This window comes from Aotus nancymaae, unplaced genomic scaffold (genome assembly GCF_030222135.1).
Source record: "Aotus nancymaae isolate 86718 unplaced genomic scaffold, 86718_ANA_hifiasm-v0.15.2.pri h1tg000077l, whole genome shotgun sequence".
NCBI classification, from domain to species: Eukaryota; Metazoa; Chordata; class Mammalia; order Primates; family Aotidae; genus Aotus; species Aotus nancymaae.
Window position 1 is genome coordinate 12,963,881 of NW_026988492.1, and position 24,379 is coordinate 12,988,259.

Here is a 24,379-nt window from a genome sequence, read left to right on the forward strand (position 1 = left end):
AATACATCTAGACTTCTGTTGCATAAAAAAATGCCATTATAACTTTTATGTTAGTATATATGTAGACTCACACTGCATTTTCATTTTATAAGCATCATCTCCATGGCTGGACTATTCATTTTAGTAACTCTCCCATCCCCCAACACATGCACGTGCACACATATACACACACACACACAGAGAAAGAATCACTCTGTAAAAGAGAACAGGTGTCTGTAGACTCATTTTAGTAACACACACGGATGACTTGTAAATCACATTGAAACAGCTGAAATGGTTCAGCTAATATTGTTTCTCTAGTATAATGTTAAGTGAAAGTTAACCACACTTTAAAAAGACCACTTGTGCCTCTTTTTGGCTTATAGTGTTAATTAGATTTGTTTTCATTAAGTATTCGATTATGAAAAAGAAGCCAGGTTCAATTGGGTGTCATCAGAACCTCTGCATACTGACCCGATCACCTGACTAGTTCTTTGTGGCTTTGCACAGCTGTTTTTTGACCCTGTTTCCTTGCCAAATTTGTAGCTTCAGGCTTAGTTCTCTTTCCTTCAAGAAACAATTGACCTTTTAGGGAGAGAGGTGTGTGTATGTGTGCCAGTGGTGGGATTTATATGATTCTTTATTTGAGTTGTCGGATTACAGTTAAAAACCTATTTTATTCCTCAATTAAGAAAGAACTTAAGTATATTAATTGTCATAATTAGCAGAGTTAGATTGCTAAATTGTACTCTGGATAAATACAAGCAATTTTTTTAAGCTTTTAAAAAAATTGACACAGTGTATTTTAATTCAGATATACCTAAACTGTAAGACCTACTTTATTATGTATTAAATATTTTAAATGTTAATATATGCCTTTCAGCAAATAATTTTGGTAATCACAAAGGACACTCGGATTGTAAAAATAACAGAGGAAACAAAAACTCTCTCGCATGTAAAACTAACTTTAACATAATTATTAATTGCAGGTTTTCTAAATTAAGGTCGGGGGCCCCAGATTTCTTGCTTGTGAAGTAATACTATTCTCTTCTGAAAGGATGTAAACTGATTCTGCTTCTCTCCCTGGTCACTAATCTCTTGCATTCCGGTTATGATAACAAACTGATAGATTTTTCTGCCTGCTTGAAAAAGGCCCGGGTAGGCAGCAAAACAAGACAGGTGGCTAGATTTAAACAGGCTTTCATAATTAGCTTAGTGCTGTAGTGTGAGGTAAGAGGTGTGTTGTTATAGAAGTAGCCAATTATGCAAGTGAAGAGGAGGAGGGAAGATCATAAAATTCCCAATTTCATTTCCATAGCTCAACTCGCAAGGAGATTCCTCTTGGAGGAAATTTATATATTATGCTGGTTTCAAAAACATGTAAGTGGACTCTTCAGTCAAAAATAAGCATTATGGTTGATCAGTGAACTAAATATATAGTTATCCTGGCAAATATATTGCTATTCCTTTTAGAGTCAGGCTAGCCCTACACAAAATTGTAAACATGACAAGGATTGCCCTTTTGGTTTTTCTGTCTTCATCCTCAATGCCCCCTTACGAGTTTCATGCTATAGTGGTTCTCTTAGTCTGAGCCTCATTTTATATTCCTCTCCCTTTCTTCTCTTACCCTCTCAACCTTACAACTTTTCAAGATATTTAAATTTTAGAAAAGAATGGGTGCTTTTTCCCTTTCTTCTTGCTAGATGAGTCACTAGCTTATCCAATAATTATCAATATGATACTAATAGATGATAATTTGTATTACCAAATATTCACACACTTACTTGTGTTCTAATAGGAGTCATCAAGTTCTTATACCAAGGATATGAATCCCTCTCCTTTAAACAGGCATAAGAATTTGAGGCAGCCTGAATGCCTGTTTGAAGGAGAGGGAAGACAGTGTTATTTGAGGTAGTAGTGTCCATCAGATGAAGCTTCATAATTAATTGCTTAATCTTTCCATTGGCCTGGTTAAGAGTTTTGCTATATATTATAGGATTTCTAGGCCAGAGGTTCATAGATTTGCATTCCATGCCACCATTTCTATTTCTACATTGAAGAAAATCATACATAGGACATGATTATAAACTATTCATTACATGAGTATAACATTGCAAAAATCAATTATGAGATCAACATTTTTCTTTCAAGGAAAGGTTCTAATATTTATTGCGCATTTACTACATATCAGATACATTGTATCTTAACATTTTATGTATATCATATGACTTACATATGATAATGTCCACAAATTTTATATGTGCAGTTCAATGGATTTTTACATGTCTACACCCATATAGCCATCACGCAGATCAAGGCAAAGAACATTTCAACACCTCAGCAAGTTTCCTTGTGCCTTTTCCTAGTTTATGTGCTTTTCCTAGAGACACCACTGCTCTGACTTCTTTTTCTAACTTTTGTACATGTGCAGGTTTGTTATATAGGTAAACTCGTATCATGGGGGCTGGTTGTACAGATTATTTTATCACCCAGATACTAAACCTAGTACCTAATAGTTATTTTTTCTGCTCCTCTCCCTCCTCCCACCCTCCACCCTCCAGTAGGCCCCATTGTCTGTTGTTTCTTTCTTTGTGTTCATGAGTTCTGATTATTTAGCTCCCACTTAACAGTGGTATTTGGTTTTCTGTTCCTGCATTAGTTTGCTAAGGATAGTAGCCTCTCTAGCTCCATCTGTGTTCCCACAAAAGACATAACCTCATTCTTTTTTATGGCTGCATAGTATTCCATGGTGTATATATAGATCACATTTTCTATATACAATCTGTCATTGATGGGCATTTAAGTTGATTCCTTGCCTTTGCTATTGTGAATAGTGCTGCTGTGAACATTCACGTGCCTGTGTCTTTGTGGTAGAATGATTTCCATTTCTCTGGGTGTATGTCCAGTAATAGGATTGCTGAGTCAAAGGGTAATTCTGCTTTTAGCTCTTTGAGGAATTGCCATACTGCTTTCTACAACGGTTGAACTAATTTACACTCCCACCTACAGTGTATAAGCATTCCCTTTTCTCTACAACCTTTACAGCATTTGTTATTTTTTGACTTTTTGATAATAGCCATTCTGACTGGTGTGAGATGGTATCTCATTATGGTTTTGATTTGCGTTTCTCTAATGATCCGTGATTGAGCTGTTTTTCATATGCTTGTTGGCTGCATGTATATCTTCTTTTAAAAAGTGTTCATGTCCTTTGCCTACTTTTTAATGGGATTATTTGTTTAAGTTCCTTATAGATGCTGGATATTAGACCTTTGTCAGATCCATAGTTTGCAAATATTTTCTCCCATTCTGAATCAAACCAACATTTTTATTTTTAATTGCTTTAGCGATAATACTGATTACTCCATCTTTCATTTTTGTAGTATTTTACACTTTTCAAAACATTTAAATATACTTTTATTTGATTTTTCACGATGACACTGTGAGGTAGATTGGCAACCATTATTTTTTCCTACTTTACAGCTGAGTAAACTGCTGCTGAGATATTTGTTCAAGGTGACATAGCTATTAGTATAACTGGGACAAGATCACATATTTAAATTATTATCTAATAATATTTTACCTCTGGTTAATTCTGCTTTATTAATGTTTGTGTGGAAAACAATTAAATTTATCTATAGACTTTTATCATTAGCTGTTTTTTTTTGTTTTTTTTTTTTTTTTGTGGACATGGAGTCTCTGTCGCCCTGGCTGGAGTATAGTGGCACGATCTCAGCGCACTGCAACCTCTGTCTCCCGGGTTCAAATGATTCTCCTGCCTCAGCCTCTTGAATAGCTGGAATTACAGGCGCTCACCACTACACCCCTCTAATTTTTTGTATTTTTAGTAGGGACGGAGTTTCACTATGTTGGCTCGGCTGGTCTTGAACTCCTGACCTCATGATTCGCCCACCTTGGCCTCCCCAAAGTGCTAGGATTACAGGCGTGAGCCACCGTGCCTGGACTCGTTAGCCCCTTTTTTGATAAAACTCTATGTTCATAGCAAAAAGAAAACATCAAAGAATACACTCGGGCCGGCGACCGCGCTTGGTTTCAGTGCATGCGTACTCCCGGCAGCGACCCGACCTTTGACTATGGTGTCTGTGCTGGGCGGCCGGGGCGGTGGGCTGCGGCTGCGGCTGCGGCTGCGGCTGCTGCTGCTGCTCTAGGCACTGAAGCCCGGTATCCTCGTCCCACAGGCCGGACCCGCGGCCGCTTTCAGCACCTCAGTAACCTCTGCCAAAGTGGTTGTGAATGGCGTCCATCTGCATTATCAGCAGGCTGGAGAGGGAGATCACGCAGTCCTGCTACTTCCTGGGATGTTGGGAAGTGGAGAGACTGATTCCGGACCTCAGCTCACGAACCTCAATAAGAAGCTCTTTAAAGTGGTCGCCTGGGATCCTCGAGGATATGGACATTCCAAGCCTTCAGATCGCTATTTCCCAGTAGAGTTTTTTGAAAGGGATGCAAAAGATGCTGTTGATTTGATGAAGGCGCTGAAGTTTAAGAAGGTTTCTCTGCTGGGGTGGAGTGATGGGGGCATAACCGCACTCACTGCTGCTGCAAAATATCCATCTTAGATCCACAAGATGGTGATTTGGGGCGCCAATGCCTACGTCACTGATGAAGACAGCATGACTTAACGAGGGCATCGAGATGTTTCTAAATGGCGTGAGAGAACAAGAAAGCCTCTAGAAGCCCTCTATAGGTATGACTACTTTGCCAGAACCTGTGAAAAGTGGGTGGATGGCATAAGCCAGTTTAAACATCTCCCAGAAGGTAACATCTGCCAGCACCTGCTGCCCCAGGTCCAGCGCCCCACCTTGATTGTGCATGGCGAGAAGGATCCTCTGGTCCCAAGGTTTCATGCCAACTTCATTCATGAGCACGTGAAAGGCTCACGGCTGCATTTAATGCCAGAAAGCAAACACAACCTGCATTTGCGTTTTGCAGGTGAATTCAACAAGTTAGCAGAAGACTTCCTACAATGAGAATGCACACTTGAATCTTGGTGGTTCCTTAGTGTGGGACGTGATCGTGTTGTTCCCTGTTACCATGATGCCTTTGAAACTCTCCATTCAGTCTTATCCTGACCAAATGAGTATAATGACATAATGAAAACAGCCTCTGGCTTCAGGCTGGGTACGGTAGCTCATGGCTACAGTCTCAGCACTTTGGGAGGCCGGGTTGGGAGGAGAATTGCTTGAGTCCAGGACTTCAAGACCAGCTTGTGCAGCATAGGGAGACTCTGGTTCTACAAAAAAAAAAAATTTTTTTTAATTAGTCAGGCAAAGTGAGACACACCTGTGGTCCCAGCTGCTCAGGAAGCTGAAGTGGAAGGATCACTTGAGCCCACTTCAAAGCTACAATGAGCTGTGATTGCATCACTGCACTACAGCCTGGGCAACAGAGTGAGACCTTGTCTTTAAAAAAAAAAAAAAAAGGAATAAAGCCTCTAACTTCAATAGCTATGAAAATTAAATCTGATATTCTAACATGAAGTTGTTACAAGTTATACTATTGTCTTAAAAGGTAAATTCCTGCCATAATTTACTTTCAAATTTTAGGTGGAGCATTTGTAGTGTTAATGTTGGAGATTTTAAGAAATCTTGAATTTATACCTTACCTTTAATCTGAGACGTTCAAGCTTCAAAAAAAAAAAAAAAACACATTCATATCATTCTAGAGACTTTAGTGTTTCTATGTAGATATATGAATATGTATAATTTTAATAGTATTAATCTATTTCCTGTCCTTTTCACTTAGCTCTAGAACATTAGTATCTTTCATGGTAATAAATAATACCCACATCATTTTTCTAAAGAGTTACATGATAGCCTATGCTACCATGATATCATTAGAGGATATCCTATTGATTGACATTTAAATTTCTTCCCTTTTTTGCTATTTCATTGAGATGGACATGGTGTTTTAAAAAATTGTCTTTTTACTCATATGTGTTTTGTTATCTTGTATGCCTAGAAATAGAGATTGCATTCCTAGAAGCTGCTTAGTTCAAGAATATTAATGTTTTTAGAGCCTCTGAGGGCTCAGAAATTGGTCTTCAGAGGGGTTATAACTATACGCATTCCCACTAGTTGGTGGAAGAGAGGTCACTTCCTCATACTCTCATAAAAACTGAACACTATATTTTTCACCATTGCCCATCAAGTGAAAAGTGTTATAGTACTTATTTTTGTTACTTGCAAAAGAAAACACAGGAACTCGGTACGAGGGATTCACATCTGATGAGGAGTTCTAGTGTGAGAGAAAACAGTGGCAAGATCATTGTTCAGTAAATAATACGGTTACGTTTTCAGGATGTGGGGACACCCAAGACTACTTTGTAAGAGTCTCTCAAAATCAAGCAGGAAACATGGAAAAGATCTTGGGGATATTTATGAACACTGAGCATACACAGATCTTTAAACTTTCTATGGATAAGATGCCTCCAAAGTAAAGGAAATTGGAATGACCCAGGTCACTCAGCAGCTAGATTGTGGTGGGATGAGGGAACAATGCCTTCACAATGCTGAGGGGAAATGGTTTTGATTCTAGAACTGACCAAGTGTGATGGTAAATAAATGGGGTGAGAACTCGTACCTTTTCCTAGAAATTTTCCTGAGCTTGTACTCCAGCAACAAAAGGAATAAATTGAAGAGGCCATCATGGGATCCAAGAAACAGTGGATCAGGAGAACTAAGGACTGCATGACAGGGACCCTGGGAGGGACGGAGGTTTCATAGAACAGATAGTATGGCTGAGAACTTAGAAAAATGCATTTGGAAAAACGCATATGTAAAAATGTGGGAAAAAAAAAAAGGCAAAATGCGCCAGCTAATGCCTATAATCTCAGCACTTTGATAGACCAGGACAGGAGGATCGCTTGAGACCAGAAGTTTGAGACCAACCTGGGCAACACAGAGAGACCTTCATCTTTACAAAAAAAAAAAAAAAGAAAGAAAAGAAAAATTAGCCAGGTATGGTTGCACTCACCTGTGTGCCAGCTACTTAGGAGGCTGAGGCAGGAAGATCACTTGAGCCCAGGAGGTCGAGGTTGCCGTGAGCCATGATAATGCCACTGTTCTCCATCCAGCCTGGGTGACAGAGCGAGAGTGTCTCAAAAAAAAAAAAAAAAAAAAAAGTTAAAAAGGCCACTAGAAATTTCACAGTGAACAAGAAAACCAGACATAAAGAGACATAGTTTAAATTTAATTACACTAAAAAGTAGATTGGTAGAAAGAGCACTCGTATCAGTGGTGAATAATATTTACCAGGTCATAATTATGTAATATCTTACATGGTGGCTTTTTATATTTTAAGCATTTTATATGTTTTATAGATTATTTTTCAGTTTTAAAGTCCACACATTGTGTAAAACTGTGTCATGTTCACCAAAACATTCTCTCCTTCTTCTCTAGTAGAAGATTGTGAGTCAGGCACATATATGCCCAAAGACACTGCATTCCCAAGCCTCCCAAACTCTGATATGGCTGTGTCACTAATTTCTTTTCAGGACAACATAATCAAAGTAATGTGTGTTCATAGGAGCTCCTATTTATTTTTCCCTCCCATTGAGCTTGAATACTAACATGCCTGCAACTAAGTTGCAACCATTTAAGCAAAGATAGTTCCGCTAAGGAGCTGTGGAGAAACCTGATAGAAAGAACCTGAATGCATGCAATAAAAGAAAATTCTTAGATAGTGACAAGTAACATAAAGAAAAATAAAGTAGGGTAAGCAGATAGAGACTGAGGGAACTGCATTTTAAAATAGGGTTATGATCCCATGTAAGTGTTCATTGAAGGATGTAAAAAATAAATAAATAAATAAATAAATAAAATAGAGTTATGAGGAAAGTCTTCTCCGAGAGGTAGTATTTGAGCAGAGGTACAAAGCAAGTGAAGGAATAAGGTTGTCTGAGAAGGAGCATTGCAAGCAGAGGAAATAGCACCTACAAAGGCCTGGAGGCAAGAGCATGTTTGGGGTGTGCAAGGCCCAGCAAAGAGGTCCATTTGGCTAAGGCATGAGTAGGAGAAGGAGATTAACAGGAAATGAGGCTGAGAAGTAGTGGAAGACCCGGCCATATCAGCCCTTTTTGGCTAAGGTGAAAATTTTGGATTTTACCGTGAGCTAGATGGGAAAGCACTGGAAGATTTTGAGTAAAGGAGTGCAGTGATCTAAAAACATTGTTCTGACTGCTTGGTAGGGAAGCATGGAAGCAGGAAGGAAAGCCAGGTAAGAGGCTATTTCAGTTGTCTGTGCAGAAGACAATGGTGGTTTGGACCCAAGATTGTTGGTAGAGGTGGGAAAGAGATTAGATGCAGGATGTGGTATACAAAGGCATGTTAATTAGCAATGTATAGTTGTAACCTTGTAACCTTCAGAAGAATTGTGAACGGAAATGATTGCATGTGTGTGTAAGGTACATTTTTTTTTGTCATAAGCCCTTGTGTACTGCTTTTGGTAAAAAGCTTTTACATGATGACCTTGATTTTTAAAAACAACTTTTTAAAATGTGAAGAAACAAAACAATTGGTTTTAAATTTTTTATGACAGTATATATAGGCGTACCTCATTGTCTGAGTTTGTTTTGTGCTGGTGTAACTGAATAACTAAGAGTAGATAATTTATGAAGAACTGAGATTGATTTCTTACAATTCTGGAGGCAGAGAAGTACAAAGTCAAGGGACCCATGTCTGGCAAGGGCTTTCTTACTGCATCATCCCACTGTAGAATACAGAAGGACTGGAGAGTTCACAAGGCACAAGGGAGAAAGAAAGGAAGGGGGCTAAACTCATTCTTTTATCAGGAACCCACTTCTGCAATAACTTACTCCTGCCATAAGGGCATTAACCCATTCAGGAGGACAGAAGCCTCCTGAGCTAATCACTTCTTAAAGGTCCCACCACTTAACACTGTTGTATTGGGGATTAGGTTTCCAACAAATGAACTTTGGGGGACCCATTAAGACTATAGTACTCATTTGTTTTAAATTTTTTTATTTAAAAAAAATTTACAGAAATTAAAAAACCAATCCTAAAGCGTATATGGAATTACGAAGGACCCCCAATATCCAAAGCAACCTTGAGAAAGAAGAACAAAACTGGAGACATCACATTTCCTAATTTCAACATATATTACAAAGTTATAGTAATTAGGAAAACTGCATGTCTACATGCAAAAGAATAAAATTGGATCTTTACCTTACACCATACAAAAAAGATTTTTTTAATGGATTAAAGCCTTAAGTGTAAGACCTGAAGCCATAAAATGCCTAGAAGAAAACAGTGGAAAGCTTCATGACATTGGTCTTCACAGTGATTTATTGGATTGTGACACCAAAAACACAAGCAACAAAATCAAAAATAAGTGGGACTATATCAAACTAAAAAGCTTCTGTACAGCAAAGAAAACAGAGTGAAGACACAAGCCATGGACTGGGAGAAAATATTCACAAACCATTTATCTGATAAGGTGTTAATGTCCATAATATGTAAAGAATTCCTACAACTCAAGAGCAAAAAAAAATAACCTGATATTTAAATGGGCAAAGGACTTGAAAAGACATTTCTACAAAGAAGATATAGAAATGGCCAACAGGTGTATGAAAAGATGCTCGACATCTCTATCATTAGGGAAATACAAATCAAAATGACAATTAGATATCTTGCACCTCTTAGGACGGCCATCATTAAAAAAAAAAAGAAATGTTGGCAGTGATTTCGAGAAATTGGAACCCTTGTACACTGTTGCTGGGAATGTGAAATGGTACAGTTGTTATAGAAAACAATGTGAAGGTTCCTACAAAACATTAAAAATAGAATTATATGACCTAGCAATTCTAGAAAAATTTCTGGTTATATATCCAAAAGAAGTGAAATCAAGATCTCAAAGAGGTATCTGCACTCCCACATTCATTGCACCATTATTCACGATAGCCAAGACATGGAAACAGCCTAAATGTCCATTGATGGATGAATGTCTAGAGAAAATGTGGTATATACATAGAATAGAATATTATTTCTTCATGAAAAAGAAGGAATGGCTGGGCATGGTGGCTCATGCCTGTAATCCTAGCACTTTGGGAGGCTAAGGCGGGCGGATCACCTGAGGTCAGGAGTTTGAGACCAACCCGGCCAACATGGTGAAACCCTGTCTCTACTAAAAATATAAAAATTAGCTGGGTGTGGTAGTGCAAGCCTGTAATCCCAGCTACTTGGGAGGCTGAGGCAGAAGAATCGCTTGAACCCAGGAGGTAGAGGTTGCAGTGAGCCAAGGTCATGCCACTGCACTCCAACCTGGACGACAGAGCAAGACTCTGTCTCAAAAAAAAGAAAAAGTAAATCCTCCATATGTGACAGCATGGATGGACCTTGAGAACATCATGGTAAGTGAAATAAGCTACTCCTGTAAGAACGGATACTACATGATTCCATTTTTATGAGATATCTAAAATAACCAAATTCATAGAAGCAAAGAATAGAATGGTGGTTGCCAGGAGCTGAAGGGAGGGAGAAATAGTTGTTCAATGGATTTAAAGTTTTGGTAATGTAGATGAATAAGTTCTAGAGGTCTTCTGTAAGATGTTGTGCATATAGTTAACAGTATTGTACTGTATACCTAATTTAAGAGAGTAAATCTTATGTCGTTTTAGTAAATTTGTAGAGTTGTGAAGTCACCACAATCCAGTTTTAGACATTTTCATCACCCAAAATGTTCCCTCAATCCCATTAGCAGTCATTTCCCACTCCTGTTCTCTCAGACTACACAGATCTATTTTCTTTTCAGGAAATTACATTTAAATGGAATCTTACAGTGTTTAGTCTTTCTCATATAGCTTCTTTCCCTTGGCAAAATGTATTTGAAGTTCATCCATGTTGTAGCATGTATCAACAGTTCATTTCTTTGTATTGCTCAATTATATGGATAAATACTACATTTAATTTGTTCTCTGCTCATTGGTCATTTGTCTTATTTCCACTTTGATGCAATTAGAGTAATAGTGCCATGAACATTAGCATTCAAATCTTTGTATGGATGTGTGTTTTTATTTCTCCTGAGTAGATTCCTAGAAGTGGAATTGTTAGGTCATATAATAAGTTTAACTTTTAAAGAAACTGCCAAATTATTTTTCAAAGTGGCTGTACCATACTACATTCTTAGCAGAAATACATGAGGGTTACAGTTTCTCCATGTCCTCACCAACACTTGTTCTTTTTATAGTTTTTTAAAATTATAACCATTGTGATAGGAGTGTTGTGGTATCTCACTGTGTGTTAATATATGCTTCCTTAATAAATAATGATGTTAAGTATCTATATAGTCCTTATTAGCCATTCCTATGTCTTACTTAGTGAAATATCTATTCATAATTTTTGTCCATATTTTAATTTGGTTGTTTTTCCTGTAATTATTGAGTTGTAAGAGTTCTTTATCTATAGGTTATACATCCCAAACCCGAAAATCTGAAATTTGAAATGCTCAAAATTCCGAAACTTTTTAAGCACCAACATGACACTCAAAGGAAATGTTTGTTGGAGCATTTCAGATTTGATTTTCAGATTTAGGATGCTCAGCTTGTGAGTAGAATACATATGTTACAAAATCCAAGTAAATCTGAAATCTGAAACACTTTTGGTCACAGGCATTTTGGAGAAGGAATACTCAACCTGTATATTATGGACTCAAGTCTTTCATCAAATATGTGATTTGCAAATATGTTCTCCCACCGTGTGGTTTGTCTTTTTATTTTTTTTAATGGTGTCATGTAAAGTACAAAAGTTTACTTTTAGTAAAGTCCAGTTTATCAATTTTTTTTCTTTTATAGATTATGCTTTTTAGTGTTTTACCTAAGAACTTTGCCTAACCCAGGATAGCAAAGAATTTCTCCTGTATTTTCTTAGAAGTTTTATAGTTTTAGATCTCACATTTAGATCTAAGATCCATTTTGAGTTGATTTTTGTGTTTAAGGTGAGATGTAAGGGTCAAGTTTATTTTTTTTTTTTTTTGCTCATGGATGTTCATTTGCATTGAATCTATAGATCAATTTGGAGAGAATTTCCATCTTAACAGTTTTGAATGTTCAAATTCATGAACACAAAATGTCTTTTCATTTATTTAGAGCTTTTAAGAGTTCTATCTACAGTATTTTCAATATGCAAACCTGGTTCTTCTTTTATTACATGTAATATTTTTCATCTTATGGAGAAGAACTGTTTTATTTTTTCTTTCTTTTTCTTGAAGATAGGAACTCACTCTGTTGCCCAGGCTGGAGTGCAGTGGCATGATCATAGGCAACTTTGAACTCCATGGCTGAAGGAATCTTTCTGCCTCAGCCTCTCAAGTAGCTGGGACTACAAGTGATACCACCACACCCAACTAATTTTTTTGTGTAAAGATGGGATCTCACTATGTTGCCCAAGCTGGTCTTAAACTCCTGACCTCAAGCAATCCTCCTGCCTCAGCCTCCCAAAGTGTTGGGATAACAGGTGTGAGCCACCTTGCCCTGCCAGAATTATTTTTTTTTATTTATTTACATTTTTATTTTTATTTTTTTTCTGACAGAGTCTCACTTCGTTGTCCAGGTTGGAATGCAGTGGCATGACGACTGCTCACTATAGCCTCAACCTCCTAGGCTCAAGTAATCTTCCTACTTCAGCCTTCCAAGTAGCTGGGACTACAGGGATGCACCACCATGCCCAGCTAATGTTTTTAGTTTTTATTTGTAGAGACAGGGTCTCACTGTGTTCCCCTAGCTGGTCTTGAACTCCTAGGCTCAACAGATCCTCCTGCCTTGACTTATCAAAGTGTTGGGATTATAGATGTGAGCCACTGCGCCCAGCCAGAATTTTTTTCTTAATTACACTTTCAGATTGTTCATTGCTGGTGTGTAGAAATACAGTGGATTTTTATATACTGGGTTTTGGAGCCTGTGGACTTAACTAACATTGATGGTTTAATAGTTCTGTGGATAAGAAGTTTTTCTTCTTCCTTTCCATTCTGGACACCTTCAGTCCATTTATTTACTTAATGCCTTATTGCACTGGGTAAAACATCTAGTACAATATTGTACAGAAGTGGTGAGTGCAGGCATACTTGCCTTGTTCCTGATCATAGAGGGAAGACATTCAGTCTTTCACCATTAAGTATGATTTTAGCTGTAAATCTTTTTTTTTTTTTTTTTTTTTTTTTTTTTTGAGACGGAGTTTCGCTCTTGTTACCCAGGCTGGAGTGCAATGGAGCGATCTCGGCTCACCGCAACCTCCGCCGCCTGGGTTCAGGCAATTCTCCTGCCTCAGCCTCCTGAGTAGCTGGGATTACAGGCACGCGCCACCATGCCCAGCTAAGTTTTTGTATTTTTAGTAGAGACGGGGTTTCACCATGTTGACTAGGATGGTCTCGATCTCTTGACCTCGTGATCCACCCACCTCGGCCTCCCAAAGTGCTGGGATTACAGGCTTGAGCCACCGCGCCCGGCCCTACGTAAATCTTTTCATAGATGCTTTTTATCTAAGGAACTTCCCTTCTATTTCTAGCTTGAGAGTTTTTTATCATGAATAGACATTAGAGTTTGTCACATGCTTTTGCTTCATCTGTTGAGATGATCACATGATTTTTATCCTTTGTTTTATTAATATGGCATGTTATATTAATTGACCTTTGGATATTAAACTAACCTGACATTCTGACTTACATAAATTTTGTATGGTGCTGGATTTGGTTAGCTAATTTTTTTTTTTTTTTTTTTTTGAGATGGAGTCTCACTCTGTCACCCAGGCTGGAGAGCAGTGGCACGATCTCGGCTCACTGCAGCCTCTGCCTCCCGAGTTCAAGCAATTCTTCTGCCTTGGCCTCTGGAGCAGCTGGAATTACAGACGTGTGCCACTATGCTTAGCTAATTTTTTTGTATTTTTAGTAGAGATGGGATTTCACCACGTTGGCCGGGATGGTCTTGAACTCCTGACCTCAAGCGATCTGCCCCCTTCAGCCTCTCAAAGAGCTGGGATTTCAGGCATAAGCCACCGAAGTTAGCTAATAATTTATTACGGATTTTTGTTTCTGTGTTCATGAGAGTGAACAGTCTATAGTTTTCTTGTGATATCTTTGTCTGGCTTTGATCAGGGCAATACTAGCCTCGTAGAATGAGTAGGAAGTATTCTATCCTCCCCTATTTTCTGAGTTTGTGAACAGTTGCTATTATATCTTCTTTGAATATTTAGTAGAATTCACCAGTCAAGCCAGCTAGGCCTTGGCTTTTCTTTGCGGGAATTCTTTTAGTTGCTAATTCATTTGTTTTTAAGTTATTATAGGTCTATTCAGATTTTCTATTTCTTCTTGATTAAATTTTAATGATTTCTAGGAATTTATTTATTTCATTCACATCAGCTGTTGTGCTCTGAAAGTACTTGAATAATAAAAGAAAGTGTGGCTGATATTCTCTCCAAAGAAGATATTTTTGGCCACAGATTTTATTTCTTTAATGATTGGTGAACTATCCATGTTTTTCATTTCTTTGGCTAATCTAAGCTAATGATTTATCAGTTTTGTTGATCTTTTCAAAAAACCAACTTTTTGTTTCATGGATCTTTGATATGGTTTTTTATTTTGTTTCAATTTTATTTCTACTCTGATTTCTGTTATTCCTTTCTTTCTGCTACCTTGCGGTTTGGTTTCATCTTGCTTTTCTAGTCCTTGAAATAGTCCTAGTCTATTTCTTTGAAATCTTTCTCCTTGTTGATGTAGGCGTTTATGGCTATAAACTTCTCTCTAATATTACTTTTACTGTATCCGGTAGATCTTAGTTTGTTGTGTTTTTCGTTTGTTTGATTGGTTGGATTTTTGTTGTTGTTGTTTTTTTTTGTTTTTTTTTTTGAGACAGAGTTTTGCTCTTGTTGTCCAGGCTGGAGTGCAATGGCACGAGCTCAGCTCACTGCAACCTCTCCACCTCCCGGGTTCAAGCAATTCTCCCTTCTCAGTCTCCTGAGTAGCTGGGATTACAGGCATGTGCCACCATGCCCAGCTAATTTTGTATTTTTAGTAGAGACAGCGTTTCACCATGTTGGTCAGGCTGGTCTTGAACTCCTGACCTCAGGAGATCCGCCTGCCTCAGCCACCCAAAGCGCTAGGATTGCAGGCATGAGCCACCACACCCAGCTGATTTGTTGTGTTTTTAATTTCATTTGTTTCAACAATGTTTTTAATTTTCTTTTTAATTTTTTTATTGACATTCAGGAGCATGTTGTTTAATTTTCATATATTTGTATGGTTTTGAAAGTTCCTCTTGGTATTGATTCCCAGTTTTATTCCATTGTAGTCCAAGAGGATACTTAATATGATTGCTAGTTTTTAAAAATTTTTGAAACTTGTTTTGTGGCATAACATGTTGTTTATCTTGGAGAATGTTCCGTGAGCCGATGAGAAGAATGTGTATTCTGTAGCTTTTGGATGAAGTATTCTGTAAATGTCTGTTAGTTCCGTTTGGTCTAAGGTGCAATTCAAATTCAGTGTTTTCTTGTTGTTGTTTTCCTGTCTGGATGATGTGTCCACTGCTGAATGTGGGGTGTTGACGTCCCCAACAGTTATTGTATTGGAGTCTATCTCCCTTTAGATCTAATAATATTTGCTTTTATGTATCTGGGTTCTCCAATGTTGGGTGCATATATATTCACAGCTGCACATGTATATTCACATCTTGCTGAATTGATCCTTTTATTATCATATGATGACTCCTTTGTCTCTTTTTATAGTTTTTCACTTAAAGTCTGTTTCATATGATATAAATGTAGCTTTGTCTTTCCACTTTTGTTTTCCTTTTGCATGGAATATCTTTTTTTCTTCCTCCACTTTCAGTCTGTATGTGTCTTTACAAGTGAAGTGAGTCTCTTTAGGAAGCATATAGTATAGTTGGGTCATGTTTTAAAAATTCATCTTGCCAGTCTGTATCTTTTAAGTGAGGAATGTAGTCTGTTTATGTTCAAGGTTATTATTGATAAATGAGGACTTACTGCTGTCATTTTGTTCATTGTTTTCTGGTTGTTTTAGATATTGTTTTTTCCTTTCTTCCTCTCTTATCATTGTGGTTGGGTGGTTTTCTGTAATACTAAGATTTGATCCTTTTTCTGCTTTGTGTATTTGATCTAGCAGTGAATTTTATACTTTTGAATGTTCTCATGATGGTGATTATCATCTTTTTGCTGCCGCTTTTTGCAGGACTTCCTTGAGCATTTCTTATGAGGTCGATGTAGTGGTGATGACTTCCCTTAGTTTTTGCTTGTCTGGGATTTCTTTCTCATTTGTAAAGGATAGTTTTGCTGGATATAGTATTCTTTGATGGCTTTTTTTTTTTTTTTTTTTGCAGTTCATTGAATATATTATTGCATTCTCTTATAGCTTGCAAGGTTTCTCTGGAGAAGTCTAATAGGAATCCCCATAAATGTAACCTGACATTTTTCTCTTGCTATTTTTAGAATTTTCTCTTTGTCTTTGACTTTGAAATTTTGATTGTAATGTGCCTCTGGGAGGATCTTTTTGACTTGAATCTATTTGGGAGTATTTGAACTTTCTTATCTGGATGAGACTTGGGAAGTTTTCAGCTACTATTTGATTAAATAGCTTTTTTAATGCCCTTTTTCATGTCTTCTCCTTCTGTAACTTCCATAATATGAACACTTGTTCACTTCGTGGTGTCTCATAAGTCTTGTAAGCATTTTTTTTTTTTTTTTTTACTCTTTTTTACTTTTTTGCTTCTCCCTCCCCACCAACTGGGTAATTTCAAATGACCTGTCTTCAAACTGTGAGATTTTTGTTTTTCTTCTGTTCGATCAAGTCTGCTATTTAGACTCTCTCTCTTTTTTTGGAAACAGAGTCTCACTGTGTTGCCCAGGCTGGAGTGCAGTGGCTCAGTCTCGGCTCACTGCAACCTCTGCCTCCTGGATTCAACTAATTCTCATGCTTCAGGCTCCCAAGTAGCTGAGATTATAGGCATGCACCACCATGCCCAGCTACTTTTGTATTTTTAGTAGAGATGAGGTTTTACCACGTTGCCTAGGCTGGTCTTGAATTCCCAGCCTCATGTGATCCACCCACCTCGGTCTACCAAAATTCTGGGATTATAGGTATGAGCAACTATGCTTGCCTGTATTTTTTTGTTCATTGACTTCTTCAACTGCAGGATTTCTCTTTGATTCTTTTTCATGATATTTATTTCTGTTGAGTTTCTAATTTATATCACGATTTTTTTCCTAGTTTTGTTTAATTATCTATACTTTCTTATATCTTAGTGAGCTTCCTTAAGATCATTACTTTTTAATTTCTATACTGGCAACTTGTAGATTTCCTTTTCATTAGGGTCTGTTATTCGAGAGTTGTGTTCCTTTTGTGATGTTATATTTACTTGATTTTCATATTTCTTGTGTCTGTGTATTGCTATATGTACATCTTGTGAAACAGTAGCCTTTTCCAAACTTTCTAGAGTGGCTTTCATACATAGAGAAAGACTTTCACCTGTAGTTGGGTCTTACAGTGCCAGGTGGAAGTAGATGGCAACTGTTTCCAGGTAGGTGCAGTGGTATAGTCTCTGTTCAGCTTCTTCATCTGTATTCAACATTCATAATAAATGTAAGTGCCTCAGTGGCCTAGGTTGTAGACATTTGTGGTTGTGGCAGCAGCAGCATAGGTTGTTAACTACTTGGTAGAAGGGGCTTTTGGATTTTAAAATCAAAACCTCATCATTAGATCTGAAATAAATTTTCAAGAGATTGTTATAGGTGGGAGATCTGAAGGCACCCAAATGTTAGATGAAATGTCTGAATTTACATAGTAAACAACTTAATATACGATCTGGAGTTACTCTTTTCCCCTATCTTTATTATGCTGTTGTAACTCAGATGTCAGGTGGACCTCTCTGCCTCTTAGAGATGAGCTAAGACCACCAACGACTCCATGGTTTGTGAAAGTCTAAAAATCTTCCCATCATCCGTGTTAATTCTCAAGGTGTGCACTCCTCTTGCCTCGTGCCCCTGAATCTTAGTGTGTCCCCTTTGTACTCTCGGAGTTTCTTAAAAAGAATCTACTCATCAGAAGCATTAATGAGCAGGAGTGGATCTAAGTTAAATGCAGCTTGAAGTTTACACAGTTATCAACTTTCCTAGTAGTTTTATAGGGTAAATGGAGGAACTCTCTATAACAAACAATTTAAAATCCACACATTACATACTAGACATAGATATGTTGTTACGGTGTTCACTGGTAGAGTAACAGTATCTACAAAACTACACAATTGTCTTTTTGCATAAGTGTTTTCTCCCAGGAAATGCCTGTCCATGTTACTTACAGAGGCAATCAGTTAATGAAAGACCTTCTTTTTTAAAAGTTAAGAAGAACACATGTATCTCATATTTTTCTGTCTAGACAGATAATCCACAGAAAAGTTTAAAGACATTAGAGAAATAACAAGAATGAGCAGCACTGATTTCTACCAATTGGAAACATTTTTCAGGTGGCTTATTTAGGAGGAGAAGGAAGAGGAGAAAAAAATAGTTTTTCAAAGTGGTTTATTTAATGTTCAAGTAACAGAGCATGCTTTGTATTTGAATGCTGTAGTAGTTCTCACTTGTAATGAGGGCTAAATTCAACTGGAAAGTTGACCAAGAGTAAATTCAACGAATGAAAATAATGAACTTTGCAGTTACATAATTTTTGTTACTAAAGTAATACTTAAAATATCACTGACAGCCAGAATTTGAAAAATATGACTTAAGGTTATTACTCAGATTCAGTACTTACTTTATCAGTTACCTGAAGATGCCAGAAATATGAACATATACTTTACATAACTCAGAAAATTGGAAAATTCTTCTTTATATTGAACAGAAATATGTAACCATGTAACTGTTGACTGATCCTAGTAACTCTACCCTATGAACTATAATTTTCAATTTATTGATTTGATTTTCTGTTAATTTCATCAGTGTTTTTACTAGAGGGAATGCAACCTATTTTAGGTTTCTTTTATTTACTCTACCCTTACCTATCATAAGTCTCAAATTTAGATCATAGGACCCCCATTTCATGAGCATTTTAAAGATAAATTTGGGCATTAAAAAGAGGAGTTAGAAAGTGTTTTCTGCTTGGAATCACAATGTGGTGAAACATACTCCACCACAGTTCTATAATCCATGTGACTGTTAATACACATTGGATTGTCCAAAAGCCCACCCAAGCCAGTAGCCCACAATATTAGTTCCCCAGGTACCAAAGAAGAAGCAGGGGAGGCCTCATCTGTGTGAAACCTATGTAAGAATACATGTCTTCTCCCAAGAAGAGGCTACAAAAAAGTCCCATATCTTCTGAAACTGCACATGATACAAAAGTAGAATAAGTAGCTGAAAAATTTATTGTATACTATCTGAGAAAATAAACAGTAAACATTTTGAGAGTGAATTGGTACCCACTTTACTGAAAGTCATCCAGATCTAAAGGAGAGAAATCACTTTGGTGATGACCGTAGTCATGGAAAGATGAATGTACTTTCTCAAAGTGACTTGCTATCTTACTGAGTCACCCTGGGCATTGAGCTTTACAGTACACCACTACTTCTTTATCTACCAGAATCATAAATGATCATTTGAGGAGGCCAAACTTGCCCCCAAACAAAAATATTTTGCCATCATCTGCCATGTACTTGGCTCCTCCCAAGACAAAAACTAATGAGAAGGGAAATTCTCACGAAAAGAAAAAGTCACTGCAGTTACCATTTTATGAAACTGTCTTATGACAGCAGAAGATGTAGACTTTGCATAGTGACTTGAATATTAATATTGGGCCACACAGAATTAGAAAATCGACTGTGCTTTGCTTCTATCTAATGAGCATGTTATAAGTTCTAAGTTGCCTTTTAAGTGTGAAAAAAAAGGTATGGCCCCAAAATGACAATAACGACATCAGATCATTTTCATTGTTTGACAATAATGATCTGAAGGACTCAGGTTATGTGTGATAGATAAGCCAAATTATGATAGATGCTGTATTCAGAATCCACTACCAGCATAAGGCCACTCTATTCTCAAACTAAGTCAGTGACTCTGTAGAAACAGGAAGCTTGTTCTTGACTATGTATCAGGAAACTTTAAGTCAGTAAAGGCTATGTTCTAATACTAGAATATTAGTGCTAAGTGAATGATTCTCTAAGGTGATTCATCCCCATGTACAATTGGAATTTGTTTACTGGGCAGGATTTTGATATTAGGAATCCATTTGTCTGTAAGAAAATATATTAATATGTTTAATATATTAGTTCTTCATATAAGAGGAAAAGAACGATGTATATGAAAGGCTGTAGCATGACTTTAAGATGTTAAAGAGTTATATGAATCTCAGGTTATGAGATTCTGAGGTCAGATGTATTTGTGACTTTGCCAGTTGACCTCAAATGAAAAGTTTGTATGAATTCCTTGTGTGACCATATGTATCACAACTTATGGATCCGGGCAGGAAGCAGAGAAAAATTTAAAATCTACTAGATCATAAGCTTTTCTTAGAATTATGATATTGTGCTTTATTTATTGTTTAGGTAAAATGCAATATATTCTATATCTTTATACATCTTTGTATGTCCTCTGGTAATCTTTAAAGCAAAAAAAAAAAAATTATAAAGAGGGACATTTATACACAGGCCAATTCAGGAAGATCTAACAATTATAAATATGTATACACCTGATAACAGAACACCAAAATACATGATGCAAAAACTGACAGAATTGAAGGAAGAGATAGACAGTTCAACAATAATGGTTGGAAATTTCAGTGCCTCCCTTTCAGTAATGGATAAAACAACCAGACAAATCAACTAGGAAGACTTGAACAATATAATAAATCAGCTAGACCCAACATATTCCTAAAACACACCACCTAACAATAGGATGTACGTTCTTCTTAAGCACAAATGGAACATTCTTTAGGATAGACTATATGCTAGGACATCAAACAAACATCAATAAGTTTAAAAGGATAGAAATAATATACAGTATGTTCTTTAATCCCAGTGGAATGAAATTAGAAATCAGCATTAGGAAAAAAACTTAGGGAAAATCAACAGATGTTTGAGAATTAAACAACACACTCCTAAATAATCAGTAGATCATGGAAGAAATCTTGAGGAAAATTGGAAAATTATCTGAGATGAATGAAAATAAGACATGATACACCAAGACTTAAGGAATGCAGCTAGCACACTTCTTAGAGAGAAATTTATAGCTATAAATGCCATGTGTTAAGAAAGAAGGTCTCAAATCATTAATCTTTTCACCTTAAGACACTAGAAAAAGAAGAAACTATACCTAAAGCACACAGAAAAAAGAAAATAACAATAAGTAGGTCAGTGATATGGTTTGGATCTGTGTCTCCACCAATTCTATATCAAAGTGTAATCACCAATGTTGTAGGTGGAGTCTTGTGGGAGGTGATTGGATCATGGGGTTGGATTTCCCCCTTTGGTGCCATTCTGGTGATAGAGGTCTCACAATATCTGGTTGTTTAAAAGCATGCACCATCTCCCCCTCACTCTCTGTTCCTCTTGCTCTGGCCATGTGAAATGCTGTCTCCCAGTTTGCCTTCTGCCATGATTGTAAGTTTCTTGAGGCTTCCTGAGAAGCCAAGCAGATGCTGTCATGCTTCCTTTATAGCCTCTGAAACCATGAGCCAATTCAATCTCTTTTCTTTATAAATTACCCAGTGTTAGGCATTTCTTTATAGTAATATGAGAACAGACTAATACAAACAGAAATGAAAATAATGGAAAAAAGTAAAGAAAAAGAAATCAGTGAAACTGAAAGCTAATTCTTGGAAAATACCAAGAAAATTAACATGGATTTAAGCAAGATTAACCAAGAAAAAAAAAGAAAGGACTCAAATTTCTAGAGTCAAAAATAAAAAAACAAAAAAGACATTATTGCCAATCTTATATAAATAAAAATATTATAAAGGAATACTACCATGAACAAATGTATGTCAAGAAATTAGATGGATATTGTTCTGATAGATAGAGGTGAAATCGATAAATTCCTAGAAAGACACAGGAAACTGTCTAAAAACAATCAGAAAAAAATTTTGATAGACTTATAATTAGTAAAAAGATTGAATTAGTTATTAGTAAAAAGATTGAATTAGTTACCAAAAACCTACACACAATGAAAAAAATAATTTTAATGAAGTTTATATAGAAAAATAATAATTTTAATAGACTTGTAATTAGTAAAAAGATTGAATTAGTTATCAAGAACCTACTCACAATGAAAAGTCCAAGTCCAGATAGTTTCACCTCTGAATTCTACCAAACATTTAAAAAATTGCAATGGTCTCAAAAAAAAAGGAAAAGGGGTGAATGTTTCTCAGCTCATTTTATGATAGCAGTATTACCCTGATACAAAGCCAAAGATATCACAAGAAAACTACAGACCAATGTTTTTATAAACATGGATGCAAAAAATCTCAACAAATAACACCAAACTGAATTTGGCAACTTGTAAAAAGAATTATCACCGTGGAGTGGGCATGGTTGTGTGCACCTGTAGTTGCAGCGCCTCAGGAGACTAAGTGAGGAGAATCACTTGAGCCCAGGAATTGGAGGCTGCAGTGAGCTTTAATCAATACCACAGCACTTCAGCCTGGGTGAATATTTATCTAAAAAAAAAAACAACATTCATACCATGATCAAGTGGCATTTAACCCTGGAATGCAGTGGAATGCAGGGTTGGTTAAACATCTCAAGATCAACTAATGTAAATACCTCATGTCAATAGAATAAAAAGCAGTATCACACGATATTCTCAAGAGAAGTGTTTGAGCCAGGTGCAGTGGCTCACACCTGTAATACCAACACTTTGGGAGGCCAAGGCAGGTAGATCACCTGAGGTCAGGAGTTTGAGATCAGCCTGACCAACATGGCAAAACCCCGTCTCTACTAAAATTACAAAAAGCTGGGTGTGGTAGACACACCTGTAATCTCAGCTACTCAGGAGGCTGAGGCAGGAGAATCACTTGAATGCGGAGGTGGAGGTTGCAGTGAGCCGAGATCACACCATTGCGCTGCAGCCTGGGCAACAGAGCAAGACTGCATCTCAAAAAAAAAAAGAAAGTATTTGACAGAATCCAACACCTCTGCACTAAAAAGACACTCAGCAGACTAGGAATAAAAGAGAAGTATCTGAACCAGATAAAAGAGCATCTACTAAAACCCCCCAATACCATGTTTACTGGTGAAAGACAGAATGCTTTCTTGCTAAGATCAAGACAAAATAAGGATGCCTACTCTTGCTTCTTTTATTCAGCATCATACTTGAAGTGCTAGCCAGGACAATCAGGCAAGAAAAAGAAATAAGATTAAGAAAAAGAAGTAAAATTCTCTTTTTGTAGATGGCATGATTTTATATATAGAAAATCTTCAGAAATCCACACACAAAAAATTAGAACTAATAAATGAGTTTAACAAGGTTGCAGGATACATATTAATATTACAAAAATCAGTTTTATTTTTTATACATTTACCATGAATAACCTGAAAATGAAATTAATAATTACATTCATAATTTCATCAAAAAGAATAAAATAGGAATAAGTTTAACAAAAGATGTGAAAAACTTTAACTTTGAAAACTATATAACGTTGTTGAAAGAAATTGAAGTCTAATTTTTTTTTTCCTTTCAATGTTATCCAATTTTTTTTTTTTTTTTTTTTGAGACAGAGTTTCGCTCTTGTTACCCAGGCTGGAGTGCAATGGCACAGTCTCGGCTCACCGCAACCTCCGCCTCCTGGGTTCAGGCAATTCTCCTGCCTCAGCCTCGTGAGTAGCTGGGATTACAGGCACGCACCACCATGCCCAGATAATTTTTGTTTTTTTAGTAGAGACGGGGTTTCACCATGTTGACCAGGATGGTCTCGAACTCTTGACCTCGTGATCCACCCACCTCGGCCTCCCAAAGTGCTGGGATTACAGGCATGAGCCACCATGCCCAGCTGAAGTCTAATTTAATTTGGAACTCTTAAGTCTTCCTGATCTTCGATTTGGCAGAGAATTCTTAGATATGATACCAAAGGCACAAGCAACCAAAAACTTCAAAATTTAAAAAAATAGATAAATTGGACCTCAGCAAAGTTAAAAACTTTTGTGAGTCAAAGGACACCATCAAGAAAGTGAAAAGGCCAGCCGGGCGCGGTGGCTCACGCCTGTAATCCCAGCACTTTGGGAGGCCGAGGCGGGTGGATCACGAGGTCAAGAGATCGAGACCATCCCGGTCAACATGGTGAAACCCCGTCTCTACTAAAAATACAAAAAATTATCTGGGCACGGTGGTGCGTGCCTGTAATCCCAGCTACTCAGGAGTCTGAGGCAGGAGAATTGCCTGAA

At 37.0% G+C, this 24,379-nt stretch overlaps 1 protein-coding gene and 1 pseudogene across 1 annotated transcript in view; both read left to right on the plus strand.

Annotated features, from left to right (window-relative positions):
- Positions 1-24,379, plus strand: part of DNAJC1 (DnaJ heat shock protein family (Hsp40) member C1) — a 226,393-nt gene that overhangs the window by 188,974 nt on the left and 13,040 nt on the right. The gene's annotated exons all lie outside the window — the stretch shown is intronic.
- Positions 4,071-11,171, plus strand: LOC105715709 (valacyclovir hydrolase-like; annotated as a pseudogene).